At 39.6% G+C, this 12,808-nt stretch overlaps 1 protein-coding gene across 1 annotated transcript in view; it reads right to left on the reverse strand.

Moving 5' to 3' along the window:
• The window catches only part of Ppp6r2 (protein phosphatase 6 regulatory subunit 2), a 95,296-nt gene that overhangs the window by 68,129 nt on the left and 14,359 nt on the right, over positions 1 to 12,808 (reverse strand). The window lies entirely within an intron of this gene.

Consider the following 12,808-nt stretch of genomic DNA (forward strand, 5'->3'; position numbering starts at 1 on the left):
TCACCAGACACTGGACATAGTTCTCAGAAGACTTTTGCCTTAGTGGTAGGGTAAAACTGACCCTAGATAAAACATTGCTTTTGCTCCACTGAACAAAGTTTAAAAGTAAGACCTACCAGAATGAAACCATTTCAAGTAATTTAGCTTCATCTCAAAACAAAGGTCAAGAACATTTATAAGAATACAAAAATGCCCAACACCCAAGATAAAATTTATAATGTCTGGGCATCCAATCAAAATTTACCAGTGCACAGGAGCAGGAAAACACAAAGCACAGTGAGGAGAAAGTCAAACAAAATCAACTCAGCACTGACACAGATGAATGAATTGACAGGAATTTCAACAGCTGTCACAATGGCTAGTCCCTCCTCAGAGCTCTCTTGAAATTCTGCTCATGTTTCTTTTAGAAAATTACCACATTACAATAATCTCATTTTTATATTTTTATTTTAGTTGTGAAAGCTTAAAGAATTTAAAGTTACTGAGAAAAGCACATGTACCCATGTATCAAAACAAAACTAAACCAAAACAAAATCCATGTACTAAGGTTTAGTATTAACATTTGGTGATATGTGTCCTACTTAAAAATGAAACATTTCTAATATTGAGGAACCCAGCAATTCATTTGACCTTCTTCTTCCTCAGAAATAATTACTATCTGTAGCCTCCATAACTTTATTTTTTTACTAAAGCTCAACTTTATATTTTATTTTTTCATTTTGCAGAGCTGGGGAGGAAATATAATGAGACCACATTTCAAAAAATACAGTTCTGAAATTTGGGTATCTTATATTTCAGGTTTTCATACTTGGGATGCTCAATCTATATATTCAATTAATCTCCAAGTGCTTTACAAAATCAATCTATGGGGCTGGGGTTGTGGCTCAGTGGTAGAACACTTGCCTCACACAAATGAGGCCCTGGGTTCAATCCTCAGCACTGCATAAATAAACAAATAAATGTGTCCACTACAACTAAAAAAAAATAAGATCCACAATTAACCTATGCTCCCATCTGTTTGTAGTGTTCACCTTCTATAGCCTGCCTACCCTTGGTGTTGTCAGAATTTTTTGTTCTTGTTCTTTGATAAGTGTGAAGTGGAATTCTTGTCTTAATTTGCATTTGTGTTATCACTGAGGCTGAGTATTTTCCAAGGTTTTATTGGTCATTTTGGCTTCTCCTGTGAATTATTCCTCATATCTTTGCCTATTTTGCTACTGGGCAAACTCTTCCTGCCTAAGAGTCCTTTATGTAGCCTAGTTATCAGTTAGTTCTCTGTGGATTATACACATGGCAATTTTCTTCTCCCACTCTGTGGCTCAGGGTTTTTTGTTTTTGTGTGTGTGTGGTGGAGATGAATCCAATGCTTTGGGCATGCTAAGCATGTACTCTACCACTGACCCATACCCCCAGCCCACTAGTGGTGTTTTTTTTTGGGGGGGTGGGGGTGAGGGGTGGATTGAACCCAGGGCCCGTTGTTACACTCCAGCTATGGCTTGTCTTTTAATCCATCTTTTGATGTAGAGAATTGTTTATTGTAGTAAATTACCATTTTTTTCCTTTATAGTTTGCCATACTTTTACAAAATTCTTCCTCCTATTTTGAGATGACAAAGATATTCTGTACTTCTATCTAAAATTTAATTTTCATATTTACATCTTTTTCCCCTTTTTTAGAGAGCTTTAATTTTACACATAGTAGTTGGGTTCATCCCACAAACACACACATGCATGGAAATCCATTTCAGTTTATAATCCCCTTTTCCCTCCCGCCTCCCCTTCTCCTTCCGCTACCTGACTAAACTTCTTTTTGCTGGGCTATGAATTTGTATTTGATTGGTTCTTTATGTCATTCTATCCTCCCTCCCCTTTTCCTTTATTTTACTCTTGCTTCCACATGAGAGAAAACATTGGACTGGTTCTGAGTTTGGCTTACTTCACTTTGTGTGATATTCTCCGTCTCCATCATATTTCCATCTTAAATTCAGTGAATGAGATAAAGATCTGACTTTTTCGCCCAAATGAAGGTGAAAACCCCAGTCCATTTTGCTCCTCACTGATACACACTACACGTCTGACACAGATGGCGTTCCCACTTACACGGGTCCTGTTCCTAGCTACCTCCTCAGCTGGCCTCACAGCAGGCTCTGAGCGTCTGTTATGGCAGCTCTCCCATTTTGTTTTCCTTTCCACATTATCCTGGTTATTCTTCATACCTCACTTTTATAAGTGAATTTTAGGTTCAGCCCCACAAATTCCATGGAAGAACCTATGAGGAACATGATTAGAACTGTGGTGAATTTAGAGATTCAACTTGCGGAACTAGCAGAAATAGCAGTGTCACCGCAGTAGTCTTCTGCCTTCGCTCAAGTGTTACTTTGTCTTTTGTAACCTTTTCCATAAAAGCTCTTGCACTTGGCTTTGTTCCACAGGCTCCGGTTACAAACTGGCTCTCCCCTCAACCCCTCCTGACAGTCCTGGTGACTGAACCCAGGGGCCCTTTACCACTGAACTACATCCTCAGACCTTTTTGAGACAGTTTCGCTAAACTGCCCAGGCTGGCCTTGAATTTGTGATCCACCTGCCAGCTTCCAGGGTGGCTGGGAGTAGCTGAGATTATAGGCATGTGTCACTGTGCCCAGCACAAACTTGATCTTTTTAAAATCACATTTTTGTGATTGAGCAACTTTGCTAAACTCTCTCATTAGTGTAAAGCCTTCCAGGTTTTCTAGGTAGCAATCTGGGGCAGTAAGACAGCTTTGTATAAATCTGGCTTCTTTTTCTTTTAGATTATCTGGCCAACCTCTACTGTAAAACTGAACAGAAGCAGTAAGAGTAGATACCCTTATTTTTAAAGGAAATGCATCTCAGATAGCACCACTAAGAGCTGGAGATGCAGCTCAGTGTTAGAGTACCTGCCTGGTGTGCACAAGGCCCAGGATTCAGTCTCCAGTTCCTGGGGATAAAATGTTTTTTCACCACTAAACTCTATAATCATAATATTAAGGAAATTATCTGTAACTACTAGTTTTACAAGAGTTTTATACTGAGTATTGAAATCTTTTTAGTTTTTTCTTTAGATATACATGACAGTACAGTGTATTTTGACATATCTTAGTGTTGAAATGTACTGAGTCACTTTTATTTAATTGTAGTGAATAAAATTAACAGATGTGCCAATACTAAGCAATACTTGCTTTCCTTAAAGACATCCACTTGGTCAGGATGTAATTAGTCAGTTGGTTGTTTTTTCCTGTATTTATGTTGTAGGTTTTCTTATCTCCCTCAGAATTTATTTGGTCCTTGAGTTTCATCTTTATAAATTCTCAACCATTAATCATTTTGTATACTATATCTCCCATATTTTTTCTTCCCGCCCTGTTGCTTCCAGGAACACCAATATATATCTTAGGTCTTTTTTTTTTTTTTTTTGAGGGGGGCGTTACTGGGGATGAGCCCAGGGATACTGCACCACCGAGGCACATCCCAGCCCTTTTAATTTTTTTTTAAACATTTCCAATGTGTATTTTATTTTATTTTAGATGTTGATGGATCTCTTTTTTATTCACTTATTTATATGTGGTACTGAGAATCAAACCCAGTGCCTCATACATGCTAGGCAAGTGCTCTACCACTTGGCCACACCCCAGCCCTCCTTTTAATTTTTTATTTTGAGACAAAGTCTTGCTAAATTGCTGAGGCTGGCCTTGAACTTGTGATCCTCTTGTCTTAGCCTTCTGACATGCTGGGATTACACGCATGAGCCACTGTGCTAATGGGCTCCCTGGCTCTTTTAAACTTTATTTTGAGACAGGGTCTTGATAAGTTGCCCAAGCTGGTCTTGAATTTGTGATGCTTCTGCCTCAGCCTCCCCAGAAAAGCTGGTAGCATGTGCCACTGTGCCTGGCTTTTTTTTTTTCATTCTTTTTTATTTATTTTTTACTTATATAAAATATTTACGTGGTTCCAAAGTTAAAATGACAAAAAAGGATTCCCAGCACGGGGGACTCTTCCCTGTACGGAGTGCTGGGGCTATGGGTGGAACAAGATTAACTAGAGAGCCTACAGTTCTGGGAGATGTTAGGGTTCTAACCTAACTGAACACTCTCAGGCATTTGGTTGAGACTACAGGGCCATGCTGTGCTCTGAGTTTCTCCATGATGGACAGATCAGCAGTCCTGCCACCCCACTGTGTAAAGCAGTAGTTTGCCATAAGTTGCTCCATTTTGAGTTTAAGTGCTGAAGTGGAATGACTCCATGCCTTGTTGGTACAAGTAAACCATAACCTGCTAGGCACAACCATAAAGCACAAAGTAATAAGTTAATCATGCTAATAAGAAAAATTACCCATAAACTTACTGAATTAATCAGAAGCACATAGATGCACGGGCATATTAAACTAATATACGAAAATCTGGCCCTTGAGCTCACTGAATATAGCAGACCACCAAATAATGCATTCCCTTCACTAATACCCATAAAAGAAAGGACATGGTGGCACACTGACCGTGTCACCTGGTCACTCCTCACAAGCCTTGCCCAGGAAAATCATCACAAGGACGAACTTCTGAATTTCTTTTTTTTTAAATATTTATTCTTAAGTTTTAGGTGGACACAATATCTTTATTTTGCATTTATGTGGTGCTGAGGATAGAACTCAGTGCCTCGTGCGTGCTAGGCGAGCGCTCTACCATTGAGCCACAACCCCAACCCCAGGAACTTCTGAATTTCTGTCCTCAGGTTTTAGCAGAGTGCAGTTCCTCCTGACCATGAGACCACAAACAGCCCTCTGCAAGCTGACACTAAAGCTGCCATCCTCTGGACCCTGGCCTAGAATAAGTTCCTGCACTCTGACAGCTCTGTACACTGACAAGTTCTTTGGCTGGTTCTTTTTTTTTTTTTTTTTTAATTTTATTTTTCAGTTTTCGGTGGACACAACATCTTTATTTTATTTTTATGTGGTGCTGAGGATCAAACCCAGTGCCCCGCGCATTCCATGCAAGCGTGTTACCGCTTGAGCCACATCCACAGCCCATGGCTGGTTCTTAATCTTATCTGACCACCTATGGTCACTCTTTGGCCCATATCTGCTCTCTGCCCTTGCTCTCAGTTCAGCCTTCTGAACCCCTGTGGCTACCTAAACCGTTTCCTAGACTTTCTGTAACCTGTGTATATAATTGTGTGAAGGATGGTATGTGATTTAAGTGTTGTTGATACTAGAAATTAAGATTGGAATTGGGGCTGGGGATGTGGCTCAAGCGGTAGCACGCTCGCCTGGCATGCGTGTGGCCCGGGTTCGATCCTCAGTACCACACACAAAGATGTTGTGTCCGCAGAAAACTAAGAAATAAATATTTAAATTCTCTCTCAAAAAAAAAAAAAAAAAGATTGGAATAAAAGAACCTGTGATTGTCTGGTGATTCACAAGTACTCGTTGAACTGCCACTGATAAAACTGGTGTAGTCTGTGAATTGTTATTTAATAAATTCTACATTGTGGAAAAACACAAACGTGTTTGGTCTATGTTAATGACAGAGCATGGTCGCTACAACTACCAAGAACAAAGGCATGGCCTATGGCTCAGTCCAAAACCAACACAGATTCACCCAACAAGGAATAAATCTAAGCCTGAAAGGACAAAAAAGATTTTCCAATAATTTATTTGTTCACAGAATGGAACTCAAGACAAGATACTGCTGGGGGCAGTGCTGCACACCTGTAATTTCAGCTAGGGGAAAAAGGCTGAGGCAGAAAGCCTGAAAGTTCAAGGCCAACTTGGGCAACTTAGAAAGATCTTGTTTCAAAATAAAACACAAGGGCTGGGGTTGCGGCTCAGAGGTAGAGCGCTCCTCTAGCACATGTGAGGCCCTGAGTTCAATCCTCAGCACCACATAAAAATAAATAAAATAAAGGCCACATAAATAAATGAATAAATAAAACACAAAAACAAAAAACAAACAAAGGCTGGGGTTTAGTTTAGTTGAAGAATACCCCTGGGTTCAATGGAAGGAAGGAAGGAAGGAAGGAAGGAAGGAAGGGAGGGAGGGAGGGAGGGAGGGAGGAAGGAAGCCCAGAGCTTAAGACATCTCAGGATGGTAGAATTAACAGAAATGGATTTTGTGGCTTTTTTTTTTTTTTTTTTTTTTTTTTGCAGTGCTGGGATCAAACCCAGAGCCTTGCACACGCAATGCAAGCACTCTACCACTAAGTTACACCCCCTAAAAATAGTTTTTTTTCCCTGTGTACTGGAGATTGAACTGAGGGAGGTCACTTCACTACTGAGCTGCATTTCCTACATTTTTATTTATTTATTTATTTATTTTGAAGCAGGGTCTCACTAAATCACTGGGGCTGGCTTTCTTTGGTCTTGTGATCCTCCTGCTTCAGCCTCCCAAGTCACTAGAATTACAGGTTTGTGCAACCCCATGCAACTTAGAAATGGGTTTTAAAGCAACTATAAAATCAAGAATTTAAAGGAAAAGATGGCCAGAATGAGTGAAAAGATAGAGAATCTCACCAGAGAAACAGAACTACTAAAGAAAAAAAAAAAAAGCTATTCTAAAACCAAACAGTATAGTAGCTGAAATCAAAATATATACTAGATAGGCTCTATCAAAATATGGATATTAAGCCAAGCATGATGGTTGCCTTGGGAGGCTGAGGCAGAATGATCACAAACTCAACATCAGTCTGGGCAATTTAGTGAGAGGAGACCCTGTCTAAAATAAAAAGGGTTAGGGGTATGGCTAAGTGGCAGAGGCTTTTAAAAATTGAGCAGAGCCAGGCATGGTGGTGTACACCTGCAATCCCAGCCACTTGGAAGGCTGAGGTAGGGGTATCACAAGTTCAAGGCCAGCCTCAGAAACTTAGTGAGACCCTATCTCAAAATGAAAAATAAAAAGGGATGGGGATGTTGTTCAGTGGTGAAGGTCCCTGGGTTCAAGCCCCAGTTTAAAAAAAAAAAAAAAAAAAAAAAAAGAGCAGGGCCTGGGTGACTGTGGGACAACATGAAGTAGTTTCCAAACCCACAACTGAAAAACCAGGAGGATGAGAGAGAACACAGATCACATCATGAAGAGACCACAGCCACATTTCGTGAAAGAAACCTGAACACAGAAATCTCACGCCTCCCCTCTCAGTAGACCCTGCTCCCTTCCTCTCAGCACAGATTCAGATTAAGTACCCTTTATTTAAAATAGGCTTGGGACCAGAATTGTTTCAGATTTCAGAATTTTTCAGATTTTGTAACATTTGCATAGATTTTACTGGTGAAACACCCCTAATATGAAAATCTGTAATCCAAAATACTCCAATTCTGAAACACTCAAAAAGATTTCAGGGTCTTAGAATCAGAGAAGTACGGTTAGAGAAAATGCTATATAGGTCTGCAGAAGTCTCCAAGGGGGAGGAGCAAGAAGAAATGGAGGGCTGGGGATGTGGCTCAAGTGGTGGCGCGCTCGCCTGGCATGCGTGCGGCCCGGGTTCGATCCTCAGCACCACATACAAACGAATATGTTGTGTCCGCCAAATACTAAAAAATAAATATTAAAATTCTCTCTCTCCCTCTCTCGCACTCTTTAAAAAAAAAAAGAAAGAAAATTTAAAAAAAAAAAGAAGAAGAAATGGAAGATAAAGTGACCAGTCCAGAGAAGATAAAGGGGAAAAGTTAAAAGCAAGGTATCCTCAGTGGGACAAAAAAGTCTGAATGTTCATATTTTTAAAGGAGATTACTGCATAAAGGGCAAAACTATTTTGATTTGGGGAGTTAGAGCAAAGATGAAGAACATGCAATTACCTACTGCAGCCCCAGGTAAAACATCATTCCCACTCCACAGGAACTTTATCAACAGGAAACCATCCCTTGTTGCTAACAAGCTAACCAGCATGAATTTTCTAATTCTATTATTTCTCCTTAATATCACTTATCCTCTTTTTGTTTCTTTCCATTCACTAAGTCATTTGAGACTGACAGCTTTTCAGGGAGTGACAGTGTGTACTATTAATGTAAAGGAATATACCTACATAGGGGTTCTGGGCTGGGGATATAGCTCAGTGGGTGGAGTGCTTGCCTAGTCTACACAAGGTCCTAGGTTCAATCTCCCAGGGAGGGAGGGAGGGAGGGAGGGAGGGAAGGAAGGAAGGAAGGTAAGATTATAGAGGTTCTGATTGGTTTAACAGTGCACTAATGAAGAGGACATGTTAGAGCAACATAAGGAATCTATTTGAAAATATTTCTATATACTCCCCCTAACTCCTGGTATGGAACTGGTTCCAACTAGTAACAAGCCAATTTTACAACTTTAATGTTTTGGCCTTCCTTACTTCATCTTAATTGTGATTACTCTTATTTAATGTTGTATTAATTTATTCTGTATTTTCCTTTTGGATTTTATAAGCCAGAAATTTAAGACCATAAACTGGAAGAAAGGTCACATAATTCAAACACAAATAGATGGAGCTCTAAAAGACTTGTTTAACTGCTCTTGAACTTGAATGGCCTTAAACTTGTTTCAGCTTTAACAACAGGATTTTATTTGGGCAACATTTGCCCATTTTGGTATAACTTGGGTGACCTCAGTGCTGAACAATGGCTGTTGAAGCTAGTATTCTTACTTAGTTCGGTAGTACTAAGTACCTTTTGTTATTGAAGATGTGAGGTATGCAATGTACATTGACTGCTGAGTTGATTTTTTTTTTGCCATTTTTATAAATACAACAGTTTTGCACATGTGTGTGTACACACACACATACACACACACACACACACACACACACACACACACAGTTTCATATTTCAGAGCCTTCCTGTAACTACATTTTCCCTCCATACTGGTGATTGAACTCATGAGGGTGCTTTACTAATGAGCTACATCCCAAGTCCTTTTTAGTTTTTATTTGAGACAGGGTCTTACTAAGGTACTAAGGCTGGATCATACTTGTGATCCTCCTGTCTCTTGAGTAGCTGGGATTACAGGCATGCCGCGAAGCACCTGAAATCTTTTTAAAACTAAAAGTAATATGCATTTTCATATTGTTTCCAACCTTTGTTTCACAAAAGAGCACACCACAAATTATATTCTGGTACCTTGCCTTTTTCAGACATCCTCTTTTCCCTTCTTGAAGTAACTTTTTCCTTCTTGAAGTAACATTTTCACTGATTTTAAATATACTAAAGGAAAGTACACATAAAATAACCCTTCCATGAAACTGCCATCCAGTTCAGGAACAGAATTTTAGCAGCACCTAGAAGTGCCTCTCATACTCTCTAAAGGTGGTAACAATTTCCTCCCCCTATCAAAAAGGCTTACATTGGGCTGGGGTTGTGGCTCAGTGGCAGAGCACTTGCCTAGCACGTGTAAGGCACTGGGTTCGATTCTCAGAACAGCATATAAATAAATGAATAAAACAAATGTTCATCAACATCTAAAAATATATTTAAAAAAAAGGCTCATGTTACCTTTGCACTGCTATTACCCAGTGTATGCTTTCCCCATGGTTTTATTTACCACTTCCATAGTGAAGACATATATCATGGATTTTTACTAGTACTTTCCTGATAAATAATTCTACAGTGAATAGCCTTTTACAAAAGCTGTTTTCTATTTTTGGCAGCAAATCTTTGAGACAGATACCTAGATGTAGGGTTCTGAGGCAAAGGACAGGTGCATATATAAATTTGCAAGACATAAACAATTCCTCCCCCATTGGAATTGCACCATTTTGCATTCCTGCTGGCAAAAAGACAGCTCTTCTTTCCCCACAGCCCTGTGAACACAAAATATGGTTAAACTTTTGGATTTTGGCCAACATGTAGCCATCCCAGTTTGCCAAACACTGAGGGGTTTCCTGGGACACAAGAACTTCAGTACTAAAATTAGGAAAATCCTGGGCAAATCAGGGCAGTTGGTCACCCTACCAGCCTGGTAAGTAAAAAACCAATATTTTAATATAATTTTAATTAGAATTTTTTATTATAAGAAATGCAAGCATATTTTCAATTATCTAAAAGCCATTTCCATTTTTTCCATAAACAATTCCTTCCTTTTGCAAACCCCAGCGCCCCCTTCCCCTGCTTTTTTTTTTTTTTTCCTATCAGGTTATTTTGTTTCTGTCTTTAAAAAGAACTACTTTGGGCTGGGGTTGTGGCTCAGAACGCTTGCCTAGCACTTTCGAAGCCCTGGGTTCAATCCTCAGCACCACATAAAAATAAAATAAAGGTACTGTGTCCAACTACAACTAAATAAATAAAATATTAATAAATAAATAAATAAAAAGAGCCACTTTGCCCGGCACAGTTGGGGGGGGGGGGGTAGCGGTGTGCCTGTCATCCCAGCAGCTCAGGAAGCTGACAGGAGGATCATGAATTCAAAGCCAGCCTCAGCAAATTGATGAGGCAATTAGCCTCACCAATTAACCTTGTCTGTAAATTTAAAGGGGGGTGTTGCTGAGGATGTGGCTCAGCCGTTAACGGTCCCTGAGTTCAATCCCTGATAACAAAAAAAAAAAAAAAAAAAAAAGGATGGGGATATAGCTTGATTGGTAAGAGTGCTTGCCCTTGCGTGCGCTAAGGCCCTGGGTTCGATTCCTAGGACCACACACACACAAAAGAGCTACTTTTTTTAGGAGCTATCTTATTCATATATTAAAGATAAAAGCCCTTTTACTATAAGTTCCACATATTTTTCTCAGCTTACCATGGTCTTTTGATTTTGCTTATAGTGATTTTTATTGTTGTTATTGTTTTGCAACTAATTTTCTCAGTTTTCTCTCATTGCTTCTAGATTCTGAGTCATAATTAGAAAAGTTTTTTCTATTCTCAGTTATAAAGAAATCTGCCCTTGTTTTCTTTTAGTATGTCTTGATCTTCACAGTGACAAGGAATTTATCCTGACACACAGCATGACTACCGAAGAGTTCTCCAGTTGACTCAACACCATTTACTGAAAGTTCACCTTTCCTCCACTATTCTGAAATCTTGTCTTTATCTTAGACTAAATTTCCGTATGTACTTTGGGCCTACTTCTGACCTTTCCAATCTGTCCCATCAGATTGCCTAGATGTACCTTTAAGACTTACATTTGTGTACAGCTGCTGGATTTGGCAAATGGGATCCGACAGACAACAAAGACACTCCACACAAGGTGGTATTTACTTTAGTAATAAAACAAAAGCAAGAGCAAAAGCAAACATGAAGAGAAAAAGAGAAGATAATACTTCATCAGACAGGGGAAATGACAACACCTGGAGTCATGTAGCTGTGGTGTCCCACCTCTGCCTAGGACTTCCTAGTTGGGACCCTGAAAAGCTACCTTGGGACACCCCAGCTGCATAACTTCAGGTGTTGGCTTTTCCCCTGTCTAGTGACATATTTTCTTTTCTTTTTCTCTCTCTTTTCACATTTGCTTTTGCTCTTGCTTTCTTCTTATTGCTAAAACAAACAGTATCTTGCATGGAATGTCTTTATTTCTATCGGATGGATCCCACCTGCCAAATCCAGCAGCTGCACCCAAATGTAACACTTTGACCTTGTGCTGGGTAAGTTCTAACAACACAACATTTTAATTATGAAGACTTTAAAGATATTTTAAGAGCTGGTAGAATTAGCTACTTCCTTCATTCCCCCACTTCCTTTCCCTCCCCCCTTAAGGATTTCCACAAATTAGTTAAAAGGGATTTCAATAAGAACATGCAAGAGTTAAAATAAGAATGATTTAAAGTACCTACCTTAAGTCTGTGAAAAACCAAAAAAGACCAAGATATACAATATGAATATCTTGGGTAAAAGAAAGGGTTGGGTGGTGTGGCTCAATGGTGGAGGCTTACCTAGTGCCCTGGGTTCATCCCCAGCATGGAAAAGAAAGGAAGGAAGAAAGGGCAAGCCCTCTTCAAAGTCAGCACAGTGGCCTGCAGGAGGCTAAAGCAGGAGAATCACTTGAGCCCAGGCATTTGAGACCATGCATATTAGTAAGACCCTGTCTGTCTGTCTGTCTCTCTCTCTCACACACACACTGAGATCATGCATATTAGTAAGACCCTGTCTGTCTGTCTGTCTCTCTCTCACACACACACTGAGACCATGCATATTAGTAAGACCCTATTTCTCTCACACACACACACACAAACATACACACACACACATTAGTAAGACCCTTTCTCTCTCTCTCTCTCTCTCTCTCACAGACACACACACACACACACACACACACACACACACACACACTGTTAGGAGGATTGACATTTTATGTAATTGTCTTTCTACCTAAGAAATTTGTCTCCTAAAGTTTGACTTGGGTCTTTCAAGGATGTTTTATAGTTTTACTCAAGGTTGTCTCAGCCCTTACCAGCTCTTCCTTCTTTTTTATTTTTATTTATTTATTTTCTTTGGTTGTAGATGGACACAATACCTTTATTTATTTATTTTTATGTGGTGCTGAGGGTCAAATCCAGCGCCTCACATGCGCTAGGCAAATGCTCTGCCACTGAACTATAGCCCCAGTCCCATCTTCCTTGATTCTTACTCAATAGCCTCCAAGAGTATTTTTTTTTTTTTTTTTGGTACCAGGGATTGAACCAAGGGGCATTTAATCACTGAGCCACATTCCCAGCCTTTTTTTTTTTAATATATTTTTAGTTGTAGTTGGACACGATATCTTCATTATGTTCATTTATTTATGTGTGGTGCTGAGGATTGAACCCAGTGCCTCACACATGCTAAGCAAGCACTCTACCACTGAGCCACAACCCCAGCCCACATTCCCAGCCCTTTTTAAATATTTCATTTAGAGACAGGGTCTTGCTGAGTTGTTAAG

Source organism: Urocitellus parryii, chromosome 5 (assembly GCF_045843805.1).
Source record: "Urocitellus parryii isolate mUroPar1 chromosome 5, mUroPar1.hap1, whole genome shotgun sequence".
Classification (NCBI taxonomy): Eukaryota; Metazoa; Chordata; class Mammalia; order Rodentia; family Sciuridae; genus Urocitellus; species Urocitellus parryii.